The 24,516-nt window shown below is 35.6% G+C and overlaps 1 pseudogene; it reads right to left on the bottom strand.

The window, feature by feature from the left end:
- The window catches only part of LOC129032974 (protein enabled homolog), a 49,132-nt pseudogene that overhangs the window by 5,751 nt on the left and 18,865 nt on the right, over positions 1-24,516 (bottom strand).

Genomic DNA, 24,516 nt, shown 5'->3' with positions numbered 1-24,516 from the left:
GTTTTCAATGTAGGAAATATAAATATGGAAGTCTAGTGGCCTAGAGGATTACTCTCTCCTGTAAGGGATTTTGCATTCTTTTTTTTTTTTTTTCTTCTGAGTTGAGCTTCTCTGGGTCTTTTTGGAATGTGCTGTTCATTTAAGCATGGATGCACTCAGCAGCAGTTTGTGGCCCGCTGGGCTGTTTTACTTCCCCAGCCAGGTTGTGCTTGCCAGCTTTTGTTGAGAAATAACAGGAGGTCATACACGATGTCAAGAAAATGTTGGCATGGTTAGAGAAACAAGTATTGTATTAGTTGCAATGAATTTAGACCTACTGATGGTAGGATTAATGAAATCCATGTCTGGCACTCTCTGCAGCTTGAAGGAGCTTACAATGAGCACAGCCTGGACACTAGAGAGGCTCAGCAAGCTGACTGGTACCTGGCTTTCTTGACCAAGAAGGATGTGCCCAAAGCATTTGGTAACTAAGTGAAGGTCTCCTAAGACACACCTAAGACTATAAGGTGGTACAGACAGAGGTGACGAAGAAACAAGGAAAAGAGAAGGAAGGAAGGAAGGGAGGAAGGAAGGAAGGAAGGGAGGAAGGAAGGATGGAAGGAAGGAAGGAGAAAGAGGAAAGAGGAGAGGAAAGGAAGGGAAAGTGGAAAAAAGAAAAGGAAAGGAGAAAAAAGGAAAGGAAGGAAGAGAAGCAGACAAAACTACATAAAATATCTATCTTTAGCAGTTACAGATTGAACTAAAATAGTAATAGCAACTCTTGATTGACTATTTTACCATAGGTGAGTCGCGGGTCCAAAAGCTTACCATATATTAATGAATGTAATTGAACAATCACACAATGAAGTCGTCACTACTATACTGCCCTTTTACAGATGAGAAAGTAGGTCCCAGACAGACAAGTGAATTGCCCAAGAGTTCACAGTTAGGAAAGGGTGGATGCAATATTTGAATTCAGAAAATTTGACCGCAGGATCTGTACTCTAACTTCTCTCCATAGACTGAATCACCCAGACTCTTCTGGTGATTCATTATTCATGAATTTGAGTAACCCTCAAACATGACTTGATGGAAAAGGAAAGTGAACATGCAGGAAAGAAGCTTGGAAATACAGAATGGCAGAGCTGTAGTAGACCTCAGGAAGCAGCTAAGTTTAGAATGCTGGGGCTGAAAGTATTTTTACACTCTATGCTTGCTTTGATGTGGAAAATTGATTTTTCGATTTTTTCCCTCGTCATTGTAATGCCATATTTGATTCATATTTGATTCACTTTCTAATTTTTACTTTTAATGTTGCCTAATGCTCCAAGCCTCTTTCTCTGGTTTTTTTTTTTTTTGTGGTTTTGATTTGTTTTGTCTGTTTGTTTTTGACAGGGTCTTGCTCTGTCACAAAAGCTGAAGTGCAGTGGTGCAATCACAGTTCACTACAGCCTCATCCTCTCTGGCTCAAGGGATTTCCTGAGTAGTTGCAACTACAGGCATGTGCCACCACACTCTGTTATATATATTTTTTAGTTTTTTGTAGAGACAGAGTCTCGCTTTGTTATCCAGACTGGTCTTGAACACCTGGGCACAGCAATCCTTCTGCCTCGGCCTCCCAAAATGCTAGAATAACGGACATGAGCCACCAAATTTGGCCCTCTTTTTATTTTTGTTACTACTAATACGAAACATGTCTCAGGATTATATACTTCTAAGTCTGTTTGCTTTACCAAGCTTATTGAATATGTCAAACATCTATATGGAGTTCATAGATTAAAAATATTATCTGTAAGTGAATGATAGGGAAATATATAATGACAGGATGGCGTCTGAAGTTCAACCCGTACATTTATCATCACAGAAATCATCCATTTGATTTCATTTTTGTTTTTGCTTATTTTATATATATTCAAGCAGCACATATGACCCCACAGCATGTGGGTGGCATCCTATATGCTAAACCTTGGTATACTAACAACGCAGCCTGAATTTGAAATCAATTACAGTAGAAAAGGATTATGTGAGAATATATCTCTGTCTGGTCAGATTCCCTCTTTAAAAAAGGGAAGACCATCATTACGCAGAAAGGAAGTGGGGATGAGAGAATACAGGTCTCCTAAATCCTAGGTGAGTGTCTTTTTATTCCATATGCACAGAAACTTAAGACATAACATGTTACCACAAAACCATAAAGAAAAGGGGAGAGCAACATGGAAAAAGGCAACAAAAGAGATGTATATTTTTTCTTTTTCTGTTCGAAGGGCAGTGTTGAATTTGGTTTCCTAATATTTTCTTGAGGAGTCTTGCTCCTCTAATTAGGAATACTGGCTACTCTTTAAGTTTTCTTTTTTCTCATGTCCTTTACTGGTTCTCATATCAGGATAAGGCTAGCCTTGTAAAATGAGTTCAGAAGTTTCCTCTGCACTTCCATTTTTTTGGAAGAGTTTGAGAAGAATTGGTATTCATTATTCATTATTCTTTAAGTTGGTGGGGGCAGGAATTCAGAAGTAAAGCCATCAGGCACTGGGCTTTTCTTTGACTGAAGACTATTGATTACTGATTCAGTCTCCTTACTTGTTATTGGTCTGTTCAGATCGTCTGTCTCTTTGTGATTTTATCTTGGCAGGTTGCATTTATCTGGGGATTTATCCATTTCTTTTAGGTTATTCAATTTGTTAGCATAAAATTATTTATAATACAGTTGACCCTCAAACAACATGGGTTTGAACTGTGGGGATCCACTTACACATGGATCTTTAAAAAATAAATATTACACCAAGTGTGCCTGCCTTTCATTCCACCTCATCCATCTCTTCTGCCTCTGCCACCTCTGAGACAGGAAGATTAACCTCTTCTCGGCCTTCTCCTCCTCAGCCTACTCAACATGAAGACAAGAGGAAAATACCTTCATGATGACACACTTCCTCTTAATGAATAGTAAATATATTTTACCCTTCTTATGATTTTCTTAATAATATTTTCTTTTCTATAGCTTACTTTAGTGTAAGAATACAATATATAATACATATAGCATATAAGATACATGCTGATCAACTGTTTACGCTATTGGTAAGGTGTCTAGTCAACAGTAGGCTATAGGCTATCAGTAGTTAAGTTTTTGGGATACCAAAAGTTAAATATAGATTTTTGACTGTGCAGTGGATCGGCCCCCTATTCCCTATGTTTTTCAAGAGGCAGCTATAGACCTTTACGATCCTTTATAGTGCCTTCTATTTCTTTTTTAAGAGATGAGATTTCACTGTGGTGCTCAAGCTAGAGGGCAGTGGCTACTCACAGGCTATTAGTGGACCCATTACAACGCTAGACCTGCCATAGCATTTCCAGGATTGCCCCTTCACCAACTCAACTTAGCAACCCTGGGGTTCACGTTCAGATCACAATTAGACAAACTGTAGTGGCAGCAGACTTCAGTCTTGCTCCAGAACCAGGGAAGCTCTGGAGGATCTAGGAATACAGACTCCAGGCCTACCCTAGCAGACCAAATCAACACATTCACCCAAGTGTAACCAGGCCGCAGGCTCACCTACTTGCTGACCCAGGCTCCAGGCCAGCCAACCCAAGGACTCCAGCAGGAATTCTGCTTAGTACCATATCAGATGGCCTGTCCAGAATCTCTGGGCTGGCTATCTCTGTACCTAATATTAATCAGCATGAAAATTTTATCCTGTTGCATTTCTGACCTGGGTTGGCTCAACCATCCTTAAGCAAACTGGTGGTCCTCTGCTTTGTGAAATCACCATATTGATGCTAAACTTAGTGTGGACACCCAACCAGCATAGCATAATACAGCCCAGAACTCCTGGGCTCAAATGATCAACTATGTTTAAATTAAGATATGCATATTATTCTTATAGACACAATGCTGTTGCACACTTAATAGACTACAGTATAGTGTAAAAATATTGTTATATGCACTGAAAAAACAAAACAACAAAAAAACCAGTGTGACTCACTTTATTACAATATTTGCTTTTATTGTGGTGGTCTGAAACTGAACCCACAATATTTTGTGGGTATACCTGTAGTGTCCTTTTCTTTCAGCTTGAATAACTCCCCTCAGCATTTCTTATAAAAAGGCCTGCTGGTGATACTCTCTACATCTTTGTCTTGGAAATCTTTTTCTCTCTTTTATTGCTGAAGAACAGTTTTGCCAAATACAGTATTATTTGTTGGGAGTTTTTTCCTTCGGAATTTTGATCGTCATCTCCCTTTCACCTAGCTTGCAAGATTTCTGCTGAGAATTCAGCTGTTAGTCATATTGGAACTCCCTTATATGTTATTTGCTTCACTCTCTTGCTGCTTTATCTGATTTTTGATAGTTTGATTATAATAGGTCTTGGGGTGGTTTTGTTTAAATCTCACTTTGATTTATTTATGACTTTTATTTATTTTTATTGACTCATTGTATTGCCTAAGAGTCCTAGAAAAATGTTAAATAGAGGTTGTGACATCTTCTATTTAAAAGACATCCTTTTCTTTTACTTGAATTTAGTGAGGAAAATTTCTACATTTCACCATTACATATGGTGCATGCGTGATGTGAGTTTCATTTTGTTATGATGCTGTTTATTAGATTGAGGAAACTGTTTTCTATTTCTTATTTCTTGGTCATTTCTGCCATGAAAAGATGTGTATTTTGTTGAAATATTTTTCTGCACATCATGAGATGATTATGTTATTTTCTACTGCTCATTAAGATGCGTTATATTGGCTAATTTTTAATGTTAAGTCAAACTTGTATTGCTAGGATAAAATCTACTTGATCATTGTGTATTGTCTCTTTCAGGTATTGTTGAATTTGACTTGCTAATAATTTGTTAACGAATTTTACGTCTATGGTCATGAGGAAGATTGGTCTAATTTTTTTCTTGTATTGTACTTATTAGAGTTTTGTGTCTAGATTACTCTAACTTCATAAAGCAAGTCTAGACTTGTTCCCTCTTTCTTATTTTCTGAATGAGTTATGTAAGACTAGTTTAACTCTTCCTAAATATTTTGTATAGCAACCAGTAAGGCTAAGCTTAAAATGTATTAATAGAATTTTTAAAAACGATGCCTTTTATTTAATAAATACAGAAATATTCAGATTTGATTCTTTTATTGGTCAGTATGCTAGGAAGAATTCTGAGAGATAGCCTTCAAGATTCCTTCCTTCTAATGTGCATGACTGGTATATTCTCCCTGAATGTGGGATGAACTTGTAAAGTGTTATGAGTAGTCAAATTTAAAAAAATATTTATTTGTTTATTTATTTTAGTAGAGATGGGGTTTCCCCATGTTGGCCAGACTGGTCTTGAATTCCTGACCTCAACTGATCCACCAGCCCGGCTTCCCAAACTCCTGGGATTATAGGCGTGAGCTACTGCACCTGGCTTTTCTTTTCTTTTTCCTTTTCTTTTGTACTCATAACACATTATGTTCATTCCACTTTCAAGGAGAAAATACACCAGGACTTGTAAAATCCCATATGATGGCATTTTATCGTATGATTATGTTATTAAGCAGATGACTGTGAGTTCATCAAAAGCAAGATTCTTGCAAATAGACCTGGCTTAATCAGGGAGCACTTAAAACAGGGATTCTGCCTCTTGTTGAAAAGAGAGATTCTCCTGTTGATTTAAAAAATGCAAATTTTCATGTTGTAGAGATTCAGGGAGTACTGAATGACCTCAAGGACCTAACATCCTCAATTCTACCAGAACTGGAAGATTTGGAAGAGGACTCTGAGCATCAGATAAGAACACAGCCTAGATAACACCTTGGTTTCAGCCTTGTGAGACCATGAGCAGAGAACCTAGCTGAGGTATGCATGGACTGGCGATCTACAGACATGTTAGACAATGTCATTCTAAGCCTCTGCACTTGTGGATATCTTTTAATGCAGGATTAGAAAACTAAGAATGTCAGATTGGGTAAATTGTGTTTTTCAGAAAATTTGTTATTGTTTCCAAGTTGTAAAATGTATACATGTAAAGTTTCATAATATTTTTATATTTTTAATATCAATCTGTAGTTGTCTTTTTTCATTTCTTTATTAGTAGTAAATATTTTCTTTTTCCCCTTGAGCAGTATCTCTAGAATATTTATCAATATTATTAATATTTTTAAAAAATCAGCTTTTTTTCTTAATTTTTTATTGATTGGTGTTCTTTTACTCTTTTTAAATTTTATTTTTTAAAATTATTTTATTTTGTTACTAGCAGGATCAAGCAGGTAAACTTACTCTTATTTTTACATACCCAAGTTGCAACCCTATTTTATGGCTTTAATACTTTTTACTTTCTAATATAAGTATTTAATGCTATAAACTTTCCTTTGACCTTCTTTATGCACACCTCATAAATACTGATGTGTTAAATTTTTATCGTGGTTTGGTTTAAATTATTATTTCATTTATTTGTCTGTGTTTTTATTGGTGGTGGTGAGTTATTTTGTTGATAAATTTCTAAGTATTGGATGCTTTTATAGATATTTTGTTATTATTCATTCATAACTTAGCTCTATTGTGACCAAGAACATATTCTATATGATTTCAATCTTTTCAAATTTAGTAAGATTTGTTTTATGACCCAGCTTATCATCAATGTTGATAGATGCTGCATGTGCACTTTAAATAAATATATAAGAAATCCCAGCTTCTTCTAGGGAAGTAAAAAGCTTAAAAGGGTATTACTCCTACACTCACAAGAATAGCCAAAAGAGGCCAATTTTTAAATTCCCAACTTTATTTAAACGCATCAGACAGTTCATGTATTAGGACAAACAACTAACCAAAAATCTAAGAAAAGATAAACAGCAACATAGATCACCTGAGGTAGAATCCTCCTGGCCATAGTGAGAAAAATTTGTCTAAATTTGCTACCATAAACTTGCTAAAGGCTGAATGTGAGGTAGCAAAAAATAAAAAAATAAAACCTGTGAAGAAATTTAATACTGACTCACAGGCTTTTGTCCACAGACCTAGGTGGGTGCTCAGCAAGAAAGATTGGAGTAGGGCAAGGAATATGAGCAATCATTCCATATAATGCAGATATGGGGAAGGGTGATTGCAGCTGTTGCAGGGAAAGCACAAAGCCCACCTAGATTCTTCTCCTCTAAATCTCTTATATAACAAAATACTTGCACCACTGATAGAAAAATAATATATTCTGTTAAGCTTAAGACATTGGTGGAAACTCACTGTAGCTGGATAACGGCGCAATAAATAAATCTATTTCTTATTGAGAGAAGGTCATAAATACTTAGTGAGGTCTAACTTATGACTTATAATGCAGTACAACCACTGAGAAGATAGAACCTCTAATAAGACCCAGGAACACAGTGCCTTTCTAAAACTAAGGGAAATTAAAAACAGAATATTTTCAAACCTCCTCTGAACCAGACTAATAAGAGTTGGATAACAAGTAACTGCTGTCTACTATCAAGGGAAGGAAACAGCATGAATGAAGGCATTCTCTGAAGTACAGGACCAAAAAAAAAAAAAAAAAGACAAAGCTCAGAGTAGAATAGATATTAAGAAAACCCTCTGGAAAACTCATCTCCATTCTAAATGAAAAGTAACACTGGAGGCATTTAAAGCCTGTATGGCACTAAGAGTAGCCATAACAACTGAAAAACCCAAAAGCAAATCTACTTCTCACTAGGTTGAGTAATCAAAAGCTGAAAAGGTGGCGAACCATGCCTATTTCCAAGCATAAAAGCAATTTAATTCAGTCTCTATTGCTCTGCAAAAGATGTCTAGCCTAAAAACAAAAATAAGAGATGTACAAATAAACAATAAAGAACAACACACTGTTATAAAGCAAAGCAATCAACAAAAGCAAACTCAAATGTTACACAGATTGTTATCAGACAGAAAAATTAAAATAACTATAATTAATCTACTGAAGACTGTAATAGAAAGGTTTGCGCTATGCACAATCAGATGTGTAATTTCGGCAGATAGATGAAAACAAAAGAAAGAATAAAATGGAAATGCTGTAAGTAAAACACACAGTAACAGACATAATGGATTTCTTCAATGGACTTATCAGTAAACTTGACATGGTCAAAAAAAGAATCAGGGAACTTTAAGGTAAGTCAACAGAAATAACACAAGTTGAAAAGCAAAGAGGGAAAATAAAACCTTTTGGTTTTGTTCACTTGTTTAAATAAAAAACAAGATGGAGCCTCTCAGAATTTGTGGAAAATATCTAAAAGTTTACCATATATGTAATTGAGCTGAACACGGTGGCTTATACCTATAATCTCAGCACTTTGAGAAGCCTATCTGGGAGGACTGTTTGAGGACAGGAGCTCAACCCCCTCCCTACAAAAATTGTTTTTAAAAATTAAATAAGTGTGGTGGTGTGCACCTGTAGTCCTAGCTACCTGGAAGAATGAGGCAGGAGTATTGCTTGAGACCAAGAGTGCAAAGTTACAGTAAGCTGTGTTTGCACCATTTCACTCCAGCCTGGGTGACAGACCAAGACCCTGTCTCAAAAACAAAACAAAACAAAATCCAACAACAACAACAAGCTATATTTGTAATTGAGCTACAAGAACAGTAGAACTATCATACAAACTCATATGAACTTAAACAGGCCAGACACAAAATTCTGAAAGCCAAAGAGGAAAACATTTTTAAGACAACTAAAGAATGAAAGATACGTCATATAGAGAGAAACAAAGACAAGAATTACGGTAGACTTACCATTAAAAGCTATGCAAATCAGAAGACAATGGAGTGTCATCTTAATAGCACTGGAAGAAAATCATTAACAACCCAGAATTCTATACTTTAAGCAAATTTCTTTTAAAATGGATAAAGACTTATTCAGTGAAACCAAAACTGAGATAATTGATTGTTAAGATTCCTGGCATGCTGTCAAGAAGTGCTAAAGAAAATTCTTCAGACAGAAGAAATATAGAATCAGAAAACTGGATATTCACATAGACACAAAAACAAAGAGTACTAGAAATAAAACAAATAAAAGGATATGCATAATGTATTTTTCCTTACCTTTCATAGCTCTAAAAGAGCTGAGTTCCTTCTGCAGGTTCTAGGGGCATATCCATTTCCTTGTCTTTTCCTGTTCCTTGAGGCTCCCACATGTCTTGGCTCATGTCTCCCTTCTCCCTTCAAAGGCAGAAATAGCAGGTTAAGTTCTTACCCTACACCACTTCAATCTTGCTTTTATTGTCACACCTTTTCTGACACTAAATCTTCTGTCTCCTTCTTTCACTTTTAAGAACATTTGTGGTTACATTTGAGCCCAATCAGATAATACAGGATAATATCCCTACTTTAAGTTCTGATGATTAACATTAATAACTCTTTGCCATGTAAAATAACACATTCACAGTTTCAAAGTACTAGAATGTGTACATCTTTGAAGGCTATCTCTCTACACCGCACAAGTATTGACTTTAAAATAACTAGAGTAACTGTAAAATAAATGTGCGTTTTACTATTATTTGATGAAGCTCTGTATACATTTCAGCAGGATTAAGTTGATTAAAATCATTGTTCTATTAATTCTAGACTTATTCTATCAATTACTAAAAATAGTGTTCAAATCTTCAATTATGATGATTATTTTTCTCTTCAGTTTTGCCAGTTTCGACTTCTTGATGAATTGACTCTTTCATCACTCTGAAATATCCTTCCTTAATTTTGGTAATACTTCTTGTTCTAAAATTTATTTTGACTGATGTTAATATGCAAATGCCACCTTTTAAAATGTTTGAATATGTATGGTATATTATCTCTCATACTTTTCCTTTTAACCTGTCTCTGCATTTGTATTTAAAACGTAATTTCTGTAAGCAGCATATCATTGTTCTTGATTCCATATTCAGTTTGACCATCTTTGCCTCTCACACAGAATATTTAAACCAGTTTAATTATATGGAGTATATTTTTTAAGTCTACCATCTTAACCATCTTGGATTTTAAAAAAGTATTTCACCTGTTTTCTGAATATGTCTGATCCTCATGTCCAGTCTTCTTTATGGTCAATCATTACTTGTTTTAGTATACATTTCTAAAATTTAACTGATCACTGCTACCCTCAAATAATGTCATACTATTTCATAAACGCTTTAAAAACCCTACAGTAATATAATTTCATTGCCCCTCATATTTTTTGTACTTTTGTTAACATGTATTTCAATTCCATATGTTATAGACTCCTAAATAACTTTTGCATAAACATAGGTGTTATAAGAAGTGTGTGAGTGTGTGTTTAGATAGACAGAGTTAAAAGACATTTTATATTTATCTACATATGTACACTTTCTGGTTATTTTCATATATTTCTACAGAATTGGACTTTCATCTGATGTAATTTTTCTTCAGCTTGAAGAATTTCTTTTTATGTTCCTGTGTTAGTCTTACTGCAGTATATTCTCTCAGGTTTTTTTTCTTTCTTTTCTTTCTTTCTTTTTTTTTTTTTTTTTTTTTGAGACAAAGCATCGTTCTGTCACCAGGCTGGAGTGCAATGGCACGATCTCAGCTCACTGCAACCTCCACCTCCTGGGTTCAAGCGATTCTCCTGCCTTAGCCTCCTGAGTAGCTGGGACTACAGGCGCCCGCCACCACGCCCGGCTACATTTTGTATTTGTAGTAGAGACGGGGTTTCACCATGTTGGCCAGGATGGTCTCAATCTCTTGACCTCGTGATCCACCCACCTCAGCCTCCCAAAGTGCTGGGATTACAGGCGTGAGCCTCTGTACCTGGCCTCTCTCAGGTTTTCTTTGTGTGAAATGCCTCAACTTTACCTATAAAATTATTTTTTCTGTACATAGAGATTGAGTTTGACAGTTCTTTTTTTCTTTCAGCACTTTAAATATTTTTGTCATTGTCTTCTAACCTCCACTGTTTCTAATGAGATTTTGTCATTCTTATTATTGTTCTACTATATAAATGTCTCTTTTTCTCTAGTTTCTTTTAAAATATAGTCACGTGCCATATAGCAATGTTTTTGTCAAGAACAAACCACATATAAAATGATGGTTTCATAAGGTTACAATAGAACTGAAAAATTTTTATCACTTATTGACCGACTCATAGCCATTGTAACATGATAGAACAATACTATGCTTCTGTGTTTGTGGTGATGCTGGGGAAAAGAAGACAACTCTACTTCCAGGTATATAGCATACACAATTTTGTATACTACATAACACTTGAAAATGATAATAAGTGACTATGTAGTAGTTTATGTATTTATCATACTACACTTTTTTTTTTAATGGAATCTCGCTCTGCCACCCAGGCTGGAGTGCGGTGGTGTGATCTCAGCTCACTGCAACCTCCACCTCCCAGGTTCAAGTGATTCTCCTACCTCAGCCTCCCAAGTAGCTGGAACTACAGGTGCATGTCACCATGCCAGGCTAATGTTTTGCATTTTTAGTAGAGACAGGGTTTCACCTTGTTAGCCAGGATAGTCTCGATCTCCTGACCTCGTGATTCACCCACCTCTACCTCCCAAAATGCTGGGATTACAGGCGTGAGCCACAGCGCCTGGCCCATACTACACTTTTTATCTTTACTTCAGAGTGTAGTCCTTCTAATTAGATGACAGATAGATAGATAGATAGATAGATAGATGATAGATAGATAGATATAGATATATAGACAGAGTTACCTGTGAGACAGTCTCAGGCAGGTTCTTCAGGTGATATTCCAGAAGAAGGCACTGTTACCATAGATGACAGCTTCATGCATGTTACTGCCTTTGAAGACGGTCCGGTGTAACAAGATGTGGACATAGACGAGAGTGGTATAATGATCTTGACCTTGTGTGGGCCTAGACTAATATATGTGTTTATTTTTTGTTTTGAACAAAAAAAAAGTTTAAAAAAAGAAAATTTAAAAGTAGAAACAAAGAGTGAGGATATAAAGAAAATATTTGTATATAGCTACACAATGTGTTTGTTTTTTAAACTCAGTGTTATTACAAAAGAGTTAAAAAAACTAAAAAGTTTGTAATGTAAAACAGTTATAGTCAGCTAAGGTTAATTTATTATTGAAGAAAGAAAATCATTTTTAACAAATTTAGTGTGGCTTAAGTGTACAGTATTTATGAATCTACAGTTGTGTGCAGTAATGTCCTATGCTTTCACATTTACTTACTGCTGACTCACTGACTCACCCAGAGCAACTTCCAGTTCTGCAAGCTCCATTCATGCCAAGTGCCCTATATGGTGTACCATGTTTTAACCTTTTACACTGTATTTTACTGTACCTTTTACATGTTTAAATATGTTTAGAGACACAAATAATTGCCATTATGTTACAAATGCCTACAGTATTCAGTTCAGTAACACGCTGTACAGGTTTGCAGCCTAGGAACAACAGGCTATACCATAGAGCCTAGGTGTATAGTAGACATGCCATCTAGGTTTGTGTAAGTACACTCTACGAGGTCCGCATGACAACAATATCACCTAACAACACATCGCTCAGAATGTATCTCCATGGTTAAGTGATGCATGACTGTATTATTTTAACATTTAGTTTGCAGCAGCTTTCCTAGGAAATTCCTAAGTATAGTCTTTTCTGTTTGTTGCACTCACTGTCTTTGGAGGTTGTCTTTGGAGCTTCCTGGATCTATAAATTGTGTTTTCAAAAATCATATTTGAAAACTTGTATCCATTATTTCTTCAAATGTTACTTTGTTCAGTGTCCTCTCTTCTGTCCTCACAGCCCTCCATTTATACATATGTTTGACTAATTTATAGTTTCTCAGAAGTCCTTGAGACTTTGTCCATTTTCTTCTATGTTTTCTTTCTCTGGGTGCTTTATATTGGATGATTTCTATTGACTCAACAAATAGAAAGTTCACGATACATTCTTCTGTTATGTTCAATCTACTTTTAATAACATTCAATAATTTTATTTCTGATACTATATTTACTAGTTATAGATTTTCTATTTTTTAAATTGCTTTCAAGTTTCTCCTGAAATGTCCTATTTTCTCACTCATTATATCTGTCCTTTCCTGTAAATTTTTTAGTATATTTATATGATTGTTTTGAAGTTCTTGTCTAATAATTCAAACATTTGGTTGTTAAATGTCTTTTTATTTACTGAATATTTCCTTGTCATAGGTCATATTCTCCTACTTATTCATGTTTTATAATTTTCATTTTATGCTAATATAGTGTATAAAAGGAAATACTAAAGTAATACATAAATACATAGTATAAATGTTATATATAGTATATGTAGTATACTACATATATACTGTATGTACTACATACTATTATATATAGCATATATGTAGTATAGTATATATACTATATAATATAAAAATATATATAAAATATATATTATACATAATATATATACTGCATATATTTATTATATATAGTTTTGTTTCTTTTTCTCTAAGAAGTGATCCACTTTCCTCTGTTTTCCTCTATTAGCTAGAGTTTGTTGCTTCAAGCAGAATTTGAAATGTTCGTAGAGATGTTGCAGCTTTAATCTGTCTGGCAGGGCTTAGAATGGAATCACTAGGAATCAAAGCAGTTGTTTCTTTTCTTTTTGGCTCAGCCCCCAAATACTTTGGACCACCAAAACGCTAAAATTTTCATGTTATCAAAATTTTCATTAATTTCAGCTTTAATTAGACTCATTTTAACTTTCTTTTAAATTTCTTGGCCACTTATTCGGGACTTTGTTTTAAGTAATAACCTACGAATAAATACTGCAAGATTATGAGATCTCAAAAATAAAAAATCTTAGATGTATATCTGAAACTGAAACTACAACACTGCTAGACCCTCAGACTGCAAGACCTTGACGAAATCGAGGGGGCTCTAAGTCTGCAAGATGTGAAAACCCTTCACTGTCATTGAAACAGTAACATAAACAAGAACAATGTTTTCTTAAATTCGTTAAAAAACTATGAGCCTAAAATTTTTTACATATAAAAATAAGCACAAGGAGGATGATCATAAGAGACAAAGGTTACTTTCATACCTGAAACAGCTTGGAGTAAGCAGTTTGGACAAAGAAGAAAGAACTCTCGGATTGGGAAATAACTGGATAATCATTTAACATTTCTAGAGCTAGGTTGATGTCAACAGAGTGCGAACATTCGCCTGTATTACTGAGCACCTATCCACTGCGTTGAATAGAACAATTTCTGTTTGATTTGACTCTCCAGCAATATTCTAATAAGTAACAGCGAAATAATTGTTTTACATGCCTTATTAAAAAGTCACAATTTTATACTCCATCTTCTAAATCCCACAAATGTGCCTTTGTCCTGCATCAGCTGTTCAATATTTTTTCCCTCACAAACATTTATCTCATTTACCATTTCCCCAGTGATTCTTTCCCTGAAACCCTGTACTTTTGTAAGCCGGGTATTTACTAATGCACAGCGCCATCTCCTGGCGATAATTAGGAATCAATAGCGGACGTGCACGAAGATTTAGGCTTGTTTCCAATGGAAGCACAGGTTTAGCCCTTGCCCGGGGTACCTTTTCCCTGACTACATGGTATTAGGAAACTGTAGCAAAAGCCACCGCAAGAAACCATCCCGTTTATTAGAGATGCACCTGAGTGACTTTGTATTATAAAGAGGAACGCCGGGATGACATACTTGCTTTTGCGTGTACTATTAGAGGCATGTAATGGACTATAATACCTGAACTTACAACATGTGGTCAATAGCTACTGAATACAGATGGCACTGTGACATCAGGAAGAATATAAAATATCTCCATATTTGAGATTGTGAAGAAAAATCACCATTTGTAGTCAGAAAATCCGGATTTTAGTTGTGTGACTCAGACAAGTGCCTTTACTTCTGTGAGTCTCAGTTTCCTTATCAGTTAAATGATCCTATCTCTTGCACCTGCCTTGGTGTGCTATTCTGTGAATAAAGTGAGATAATAGATGTGAAAACATCAGTGAAAGGCTAAACACATGCACGTGACACTAGTAGTCATGGTTAGCTACTGAAATTAGATGGCACTTTTCAGGACAATTCAACCTGAGCTGTATTGCAGGCAGGAATTACAAGTGCCGTATCTTCTTGAGTTGAGACAAATGGAATTAAAAGACCATTTACAAGTCTCTTTGTGATCCTCAGAAAAAAACAATAATCCCTTTTTCTGTGGATGATATTCTCATTCCTCTGATGATTACAGTCAACAAGGGCTGGTCAGTGACTCAGAGAAACAGCCTATCCTACCTGAAAGAGGTGTGCTTACCACCAAGTAGTCAAAACATCTATGTGAGTGTTCACAGACACAGTCAGTCTCTTCTGCACTCACCTGAAGCTGATGCAGACAGGAAGCACAGGACAGTTTGGGGCAACTCCTTATCCTGTCCTCCAAGCCACAGTTACACACTTAGTTTTCCTATCTTCTCATTTAAGGTTAGCTGTTAATATACAGTTTGATGTTTTAAAAAGGGAGTTTTAGGTGAGTTGTGCTCAGAAGGACTCTAGAGAACAGTAAGTGCAATTGTCTTTTTTTATAGATAAGAAAACTGATGACCAAAATAGAAACAACAAAAATTTACTCATGGTATCACATTGATACTAAACAGGTAACCCCAATATATGAAACTCCCAACATATGTTTTGCTTGTTTATTTTGTTTTGTTATTACAGTACTGGGAACTGTTGTGGCTTTCTGTTTTCTCTTTGATATGTGCTCCAAAGAATGATTCTGATTATAGGATGTCAATATTATAAAAATATAGCATTTGATGGTAACAAAGCTGCTCTCTGACTTATAGATATAGATCACAAACATGGATTTTCATGTTTATTCCACCGGGGATGAAACAGAGAGATGGTTATTTGGATGTCCATGGGAGACAGGTAGACATGAAAGATAAGTCAGTTACATGTAATAGAAAAAGAGTAGTAGACTAAAATCAGGGTCCAGAGACAGGCAAATGCTAACCACCCACATAAGAGTTTGTTGTCATGGAGGTCAAAGAAGAGATAACCTAGGGGACCATCGAGCAGTAGGCAGGGGTCTGGGCCCAGGTAGAAATTAGAACTCTCCTCATAGTTAGGCAGCAAAGCCATAGTCACGGTGTTAGTGTTCAAAAATAGCCACTCTCCTCAGTAAATAAAGGACTGGAGATTTCGACTGCATACCAAAGAGTAGTATTCTCTTACTTTTTCTAGGCTACACCGAAGAGTTTGTGGATCCATAAATCGGTTCTGAACCATAAACAACTCTTATCACCTCTGACTCCTGACAGTGATGATAGCAGTGGCTACTAACTCTAACATTACACTTGAATTCTTTGGGGGCATAGGTGGAATTTTATTGAGTTTTGCAAGCCACTCAAAATCCAGAGAGCATGTGGATTTGTCAGGGAGCAGGTCCAGAGAAGACACTAGTGATGGTCAGCAGCCTTCCCCACTCAGGGGATAACTCTGAGTTCCTAGAAGAGTACAAGAGACAACACTCACTGACCTGGCTCCAAAGTGAGGCGATGCAGGGTCAGAGTGTAGTGCTTGACGAATGATCTCATGTGTCTCTGGACAGCTTTTTTGATTTCTGAATGACTACAGCCATATCTATTTCTAGACGCAAAAGCTATAGGAGACAAGATGCAGACCAAAAGACATGCTGGCAACTTCTATGTGCATTCAGGGGTGAGCATCCTGAAGCCCAGAGCTGCAAATTCTACAAGAGAAGCCTCCTACCTGTAGGTTTCCTTAAATCTTATTCTGCTCCAGAAAGGCATTCAAGATGAGTTTTGGGATTTTAACTCATGAGAAACATGTAAGGCACATCCAATGCTGGACACAAAAGTCATCACTGCAAAGTATGAGCTGGAGCAGGACCAAACACAGGGAGTCGTGTTCCTTCCTGTCCCAGACGAAACAGAGACAATTACTTCTAAAGGTCTGTGTGGGTGATACTTAGTCTTCATGGTTAGTTATTAACACTGGTTGCAAGCTGGGGGGCTCCTCAAAGAATAATTGATGTCTATTGTTTAAATTGCAACTTTGAGTCCTGTGTTAGACAGCAAGCCAAAAAGGGTGGGGGCATCTTAGTAAATAAAAGGAGACATAAAACATACCACCAAATTCCTCCGCTTCCACTATTCATTTTGAAGACTTTCATGTCTAGTATTTAATGGGTACAGATATAATTGATCATTTTAAGTCTTTATTTGTACAGAATTAAAAAACAACCAGAACAGCTGCCTCTCTTCTGACTCTGTGGGGTAAATGTTCCTGGTCAGTGACCTGAGAGCAATGTAGACCCATTCAGAATAGAAACTTTCCTCTTCCTATTTAAGGCTTCTTAGAAAAGCATTAAAGTTTGAGCCCTCTCTGGAATCACCTGTTGTTACTAGGAGAACATTGCACTTGAAGTCAAGCAGACATCTCAAGAAGAATTGTAGGAGTCGAAAGGGTAGGTTTTTAGAGTAACCTTTTGGCCGTGTTACCTTTGTATTCTGTTATGTTCAATACACATTTACAAGAACCTATTATTGAGATGGATTATAAAAATTAAGTAACAAAACTGATCCATGTGAGGTGCCTAGCAGAACACTCAGAAAATGAAGCCTAATATAAATGCCAAAATGTATATTATCACTAAGGTAACAAATATTTCTATAGAAATTTTAGAAAATTCAGATAACAGCAAAAGCAATAAAATCACCTGCAATCTTTTTCCACAAGATAATCCCTGTTAATGGTTCCAGTCATTTTTCCTAAGGAAGTTATTATTGTAATAATGATGGATTATATAATCACATTTTGCAAGTGCTTCATGATACCAAGATAACCTTCCCTGAAAAATTTGGTGTAAAGAGTACTCAGTTAAACTTAAGAGATTAAGGCCTTAGTGTATTCTGCAGTGAATTAGCTCTATGACCTCGAGTGCTTCTTTTGTTCTCTGGTCTTCATTTTTACCTCTATAAGTGTATAAGTAAAGCTATGTAATCACTAATGACTTTCTCCAATAAAAATCAAAATTAGAAACAAAAGCCCTATTATCCTTCTTTCTCTTTGTTTCAAAATTTCATTCTGATATTCAGAGATATAGACAGGAATGAATTGGCTATTGTTGAAACTCTGATTTCTTAAAAAAACAAAAAGTAAAATGAATTCTTATATACATTTAGATTAATGGTAATGTATACAGAGTGGTAAACACATACACACAAGCTTGTACATGCACACACACATATTCTTGGAGGTACTAGTCACCAATAGGTCAAAAAAGGTACTCATATTCAGGAATCAGAGAAGCCATTTGCACTTGGTCTTTTAACTTGTCAGTGAAAAATTGATGAGTTGTGCCTATACAGGCACTGAGCTAAGGTCAAACTACCCTTGAAGAGACAGGAAGAAAGAATAAGTGATTTATAGATAAGGCCGGTAGCCTTGGCACCAGGAGCTTTTGTTTTTTTAGCTCTAGTCACTGAGAGAGGAGTGCGCCTCAGCAGGCACAAAGTGTTCCCCAAACAATGTTAGACACACGCCAAATTGGAGCCCAGCCAGGTTCCAGCTACCACACTGAATTCCTACTTGCTGCCCATAGGCACACACAAAAGGCAGGCCCAGGTTAACACAGCCTCCCAGGTAAGGAACAAAGCTGCTATTTGTCATCACTAAACAAATGGGCCATTCTTTCTCCTGCCCTCTAGCAATGGCAGTGAAACTTGCCTAGAAGAAAATAATGGGACAAAAAAACAACTCAAAATTCTCGGCTTTAGGTAAGAGTGAACTCCCTCCCTTCAACTACTACATTAAGAAACATTGCTGAATTCTGCCAGTTACTTTCTCTGTCATCTTGAGTATATATTTTTCTAAATAGTTATATAAACATTAATCTAGTAGCTGTTTTCTAATTATGAAAATAATTCTTGTCATTGTAGATGATGCAGAAAATCAGAAGAATCCAAGAAGTCAATTAAAAGGTCTTCATAATTCGGAAACTAGAGATAGCCACAATGGCCATTTTAGTGTGTACAATGTTGACAATTTTTCTGTGCGCGGTGATTGTGTATGTGTGTGTATGTGGACACACAGATGAGTAGGTGTGATGAATCACTGTTTTCCATAATTGGAAACATATCATACATAATATTTTGTATTGTTTTATTCAACATTACATCATGAACATGTTTGCAGTCATTGAGTTATAAAATTGTGAAAATAATATCTTTTGGGTTATTGTAAGTGTTAAATAAATAAATGTAAAAGGATGGTCATGGTGGCTCATGCCTGTAATCCCAGAACTTTGGGAAGCCAAGGCAGGTGGATCATCTGAGGTCAGGAGTTTGACACCAGCCTGGCCAATATGGTGAAACCCCATTTCTACTAGAGAAATACAGAAATTAACCGGGCATGATGGCTCATGCTGTAATCCCAGCATTTTGGGAGGATGAGGCAGGCAGGTCATGGAGTTGAGGCATTTGAGACCAGCCTGGCCAACATGATGAAACCCCGTCTCTACTAAAAATATACAAATTAGCCGGGTGTGGTGGTGCACGCCTGTAATCCCAGCTACTCAGGAGGCTGAGAAAGAGAATCACTTGAACCCAGGAGGTGGAGGTTGCAGTGAGCTGAGATGGTGCCACTGCACTCCAGCCTGGGTAACAATAATGTAAAAGCTCCTACAGTGTGGCTTCTGGCTGACCGTAATCACTGAAATAATGTTAACTTCGTTAGAATCCAATCAACTTGAAATATTTCTTTCTGTTTTAAATACCCAAAACTATATAGCAAAACTGTCCACAAAGAGACGGGAGAATGATGTTGCGGAATATCACAGGCTAAAAAGCAGTGACCCTAGTTGGCTGATATTTCCTTCCATCTCGCCTTAAAGAATGTGCCAGATTATACTTGAGAAGAGTCCACTGGCAAAGAAATTATTAAATACTGACACAGCTCATTCTATTGTCTCGCAGCTTGAGTCACCAGAAAATTCTATGTAATGTCAAGATCAAACCACGTCTTTCTATCAACCTAGTCAGTGATCCTCATTCAAGCCATTCAACAATGTAAAAAAAAAAATTATTTGCTCAAGACCTCTGTGCAGATAATGTAAGACAGTAATGCTTAGGACTGAAGTTGCATTTCCCGCGTTCTAATATTTTTCTTCTGTTTATATAGAATTATAACTGTAATTCTCACTCACTCAAATTAGGCTTATTGTTAACAAAGAGATTACAGTTTTTAAAAGTAACAGCATCTTTATGAACAGTACTGCGCAAAAATATATGTACCATGATTATGGTACAAAGGGAGAAGAAACATCTTTGGAAGCCCATGATTAAAATGAGGTAGAGCACTATACATAGGTAGAAATCCTCAAATCACATAAAAGATGTTCTATCGTGCTCAACTCTGACCCCTGATTAAGAGGATAATCTGCCATTACTCGGCAGCAAAAAGCTCTAAGAAACTATAGATCAAGTGGCAAAATATGGATGCTACTTTCCAGCCTTTGATTCTATTATTCAGTGACAATTTTTAAATGTGTATATGTGCAAAGCACTGTAATGGGAGCTTTAATATATGCAGTTATGTTTAATTATTAATTTCATTTAATACAGCAATCATGCATTTTAAAGATGAGATCAGATTAGAAAGTTGATATTTAGTTCTTTAACCTTTAAATAACCTCCCCATGTTTGCACAGCTGAAAGTGGTAGTAATGGGTTTTTAAAGCTCAATAATAATTATTTATACCATAGTTAGAATTTGGAAATTTGTCGTTTGCCTGTAATAAATTATTGACACATTTTTATTTAAATACAGTATTACCCTAGTGTCCACCTTATCTGTACTCAATTTCATCTTTTTTTTGTCTTTTCTGAATCTTTTAAATATTTTAAAATGATTTTCCACTCCTTTTGACAAGAAATTACATCTTATAGTCTTCTTATTTTAGGGTTTTTCCTAGCAAGTACAGCATACATTCTTAATTTTTAAAAGTCTAATTTTAACAGATGCTTTTAACTTTTTCCAAATGTAACAGGGACTTCAGAAACCTTTATTTCTATTTCTTCTATGCCATCATTTTAATTCTTCATATATTTAAAACTAACTAAACAGTAAATTTACTATTTTAAATAGTCACAATTATGTTAACTGTTTAGCTAAATACTATTATGTTTACAGTAAACACTATGTTTACTGATTTAAATAGCTAAACACTTTTAAAAAATTACTTGAAGTAGGTCCAGTTTCAACTGTTCCATTTTGAAAAACTCCAAGCCCCTCCTTCTTCCCACCATAAGCAGTGGAATGCCAGCTGAAGTCAAGTATCTCATGGGTCACTACTGTGTAAGCCCATGATTTTGAGTTTTGTCTTTAGTTCCTGATTCTGAAAACTTTACATTTTATGATTGAGCTCACCTTTATATTAAAAAGGGTTTGAAAGATATTATCAATAATATCTAGATGTGAGTAGAAGAGTACTCACCCACATCAGCACAAAATGGCTTCCATTTTCATTTGTAATTATCTGTAAGACTTGAACTAATGTTTTTTAAGCAAAAATGAACCACAAAAATATGAAAAGATAGATGTTGTGTACACTTTTCTAGTAGAAACAAATGTAAAACAGATCTATTCAACCACAGACTGCTAGCACACAATACGTCCTATGTACTTTTTATTCTAAGTTATTTAAAAGGAAATTCAGCTAGCAAAATAATAAATGCCCTGTAAAATGCTGGACATTAAGCTTAGTACATAAAATGTAAATCCTGACTTAAATTCACTTCTTGGTATCATCTAATGTCCAAACAATGAATTAAATATCTATGTCTACTTACAAAATGTCTATTTACAAAAATAACATGTTAGTTATTCACTATTAATTTAGCCACAAAATTCTGACAGCTGTCAAAAATTCATACATTTATCAGTTATCTCAAAACTGTCAAAGCCAACCCCACCTGTGGATTAAACGTCCATCATAGTCAAGTTTCCATCAACATCTTCTAATCTTCTGTATCTGGATGTTTGATTATTACACAATAAGGTACATGAGGTGGGATTGGGAAGGCTGCCTGGTTGAATATGACATTATTCATGCGATTTGTAGGTAAGGGCTCAAAAAATTGAAAGTCCAGCAAACAGACAATTTTTACCACAATAAATTATGAGAAATCATTAGGATTTTATAGGATGGCATAAGATATAACCACAAAATACAGAACCTCTACATAATGGTAAAGATTTATTTCATTTAGCACTCAAACTAGATATTTTCTTCCCCTAAAAAGCAATGTTTAACATTTCATAACTTCTTTCTGTGCTACACCAAAGCAGCTAACTTACAAACAGGGTATTAGCGCATTTACCGACAATATGCTCTTTTGTGAAATAATATTGAAATATTAGAATACTGATATTTCCTACGTTTACTTGTGCTCAAAAGTCGTTCATAGCATGCTTCCCAACTAATGCCTCTATTCGAATGTCTAGAAAACAAAAATTAATTTCTCTTCCTCCTTTGAATTTAAGCATTACCACATAACCCTCTTCTGGATCACATACAATGCAAGAGGAGTTTCTAGGTTAGTTTTTAAGGGAGTTTTTAAATTCAGACTTCACTGTTAGAATGTGTTTGTCAGTTCACCTCTAGCTGCTTTGTTTCCTTCCTGGATAATAGATGCAATGCTGGGAGTGCGGCAACCAGGCTGGGATCGTGACATTGAAAGTCATACACTACTTACAGCAGATCAAGACAGCCTCGGTCCTTGATGAAATTTTAGTCATGAACTCCTTGTCCTGAACTTCTTGATTCTTAAGAAAAACAACTCCTATTTGTTTTAGCCATTATTAGTTTTTGTAATTTCTGTGGTTTACACCAATATAATCATAATGCATGTACCTTTCCCACCATTCAGCAATCAGTACCAACTGCCTTTCTCTTCACAGTGAGATATATATCAGAAGTTTCCAAACTTCCTTGGTTCAAAAGCTCTTAACATACCAATGATTTCCTCAGAGCGCTCCAGGCTAAAAAACACATGTAACAGTTCAATTTATGAATTAATTATATCCAATTTAACAAATTAACTTTTGTAATTCGTGTGGTATCTATATTCCCTTAAAATATGTAAAATATTGCACTGCACCCTGTGAATTACATGTAATTTCCTAAGGAGGGAGGAAGAAGAGAGAGAGAAAGAGAGAGAGAGAGTATTTGACAGCAGAAATGCAAATTTAAATACTTAATAAAGTTTTCAAAATTTTTTTAATTTTTGTGAGTACATAGTAGGTGTATATGTTTATGGGCTACATGAGATGTTTTGATACAGGTATGCAATGTGAAATAACCACATCATGGGGAATGGAGTATCATCTACTCAAGCATTTAACCATTGAGTTGAAAAAAATTCAATTACACTAAATTATTTTACAATGTACAGTTAAATTATTATTGATTGTAGTCACCCTGCTGTGTTATCAAATAGTAGGTCTTATTCATTCTTTCTACATGTTTTTACCCAGTAACCATCACCACCTCTCCACAACCCTCCACTACCCTTTCCAGCCTCTGGTAACCATCCTTCTACTCTCTATGTCCATGAGTTCAATAATTTTGATTTTTAGATCCCACGATTAAAAATAATATGTGAGTTGTTTGTATTTCTGTGTCTGGTTTACTTCACTTTACATAATGATGTCCAGTTCCATCCATGTTGTTGCAAATGACTAGATCTAATTTTTATGGCTAAATAGCACTCCACTAAGTAAATGTGCCACATTTTTTTAATCCATTCATCTGTTGATGGACACTTAGATTGCTTCCAAATCTCAGCTATTGTGAACAGTACTGCAGCAAACATCGGAGTGCAGGTATCTCTTCGATAAACTGATTTCCTTTCTTTTGGGTATATATGCAGCAGTGGGATTGCAGCTCAATATTCAGTGTTTTGAGGAACCTCCAAGCCATTTTCCATAGTGGTTATACTAATTTACATTCACACTAACCGTGTACAAAGGTTTCTTTTTCCCCACATCCATGCCAGCATTTATTATCTATCTTTTGGATGTAAGTCACTTTATCTGGAGTGAGATGATACCTCATTGTAGTTTTGATTTGCACTTCACTGATGGTCAGCCATGTTGAACAGCTTTTCATATGCCTGTTTGACATTTATATGTCTTCTTTTGAGAAATGTCTATTCAAATCTTTTGATCCTATGATTAGATTTTATTTTTATAGAGCTGTATGAGCTCCTTATATATTCTTGTTATTAATTTCTTGTTTGATGGGTAGCTTGCAAATATGTTCTCCCATTCTGTAAGTTGTCTCTTCACTTTGTTGATTGTATCCTTTGCTGTGCAGAAGGTTTTTAAATTGATATGATCCCATTTGTTCATTTGTTCTTTGGTTACCTGTTTTTGTGGGGTATTGCTCAAGAAATTTTTGCCCAGACCAAGGTCCTAGAGATTTTTCCAAGTGTTTTTTTTTTGTAGTAGTAGTTTCTTAATTTGAGGTCTTAGATTTAAATCTTTCATTCATTTTGATTTGATTTTTGTATATGGTGAGAGATAAGA

This window comes from Pongo pygmaeus, chromosome 2 (assembly GCF_028885625.2).
Source record: "Pongo pygmaeus isolate AG05252 chromosome 2, NHGRI_mPonPyg2-v2.0_pri, whole genome shotgun sequence".
In the NCBI taxonomy this organism is placed as follows: Eukaryota; Metazoa; Chordata; class Mammalia; order Primates; family Hominidae; genus Pongo; species Pongo pygmaeus.
Note: the sequence above shows the minus strand (reverse complement) of the source record. Positions and strands in the feature narration are given on the sequence as shown.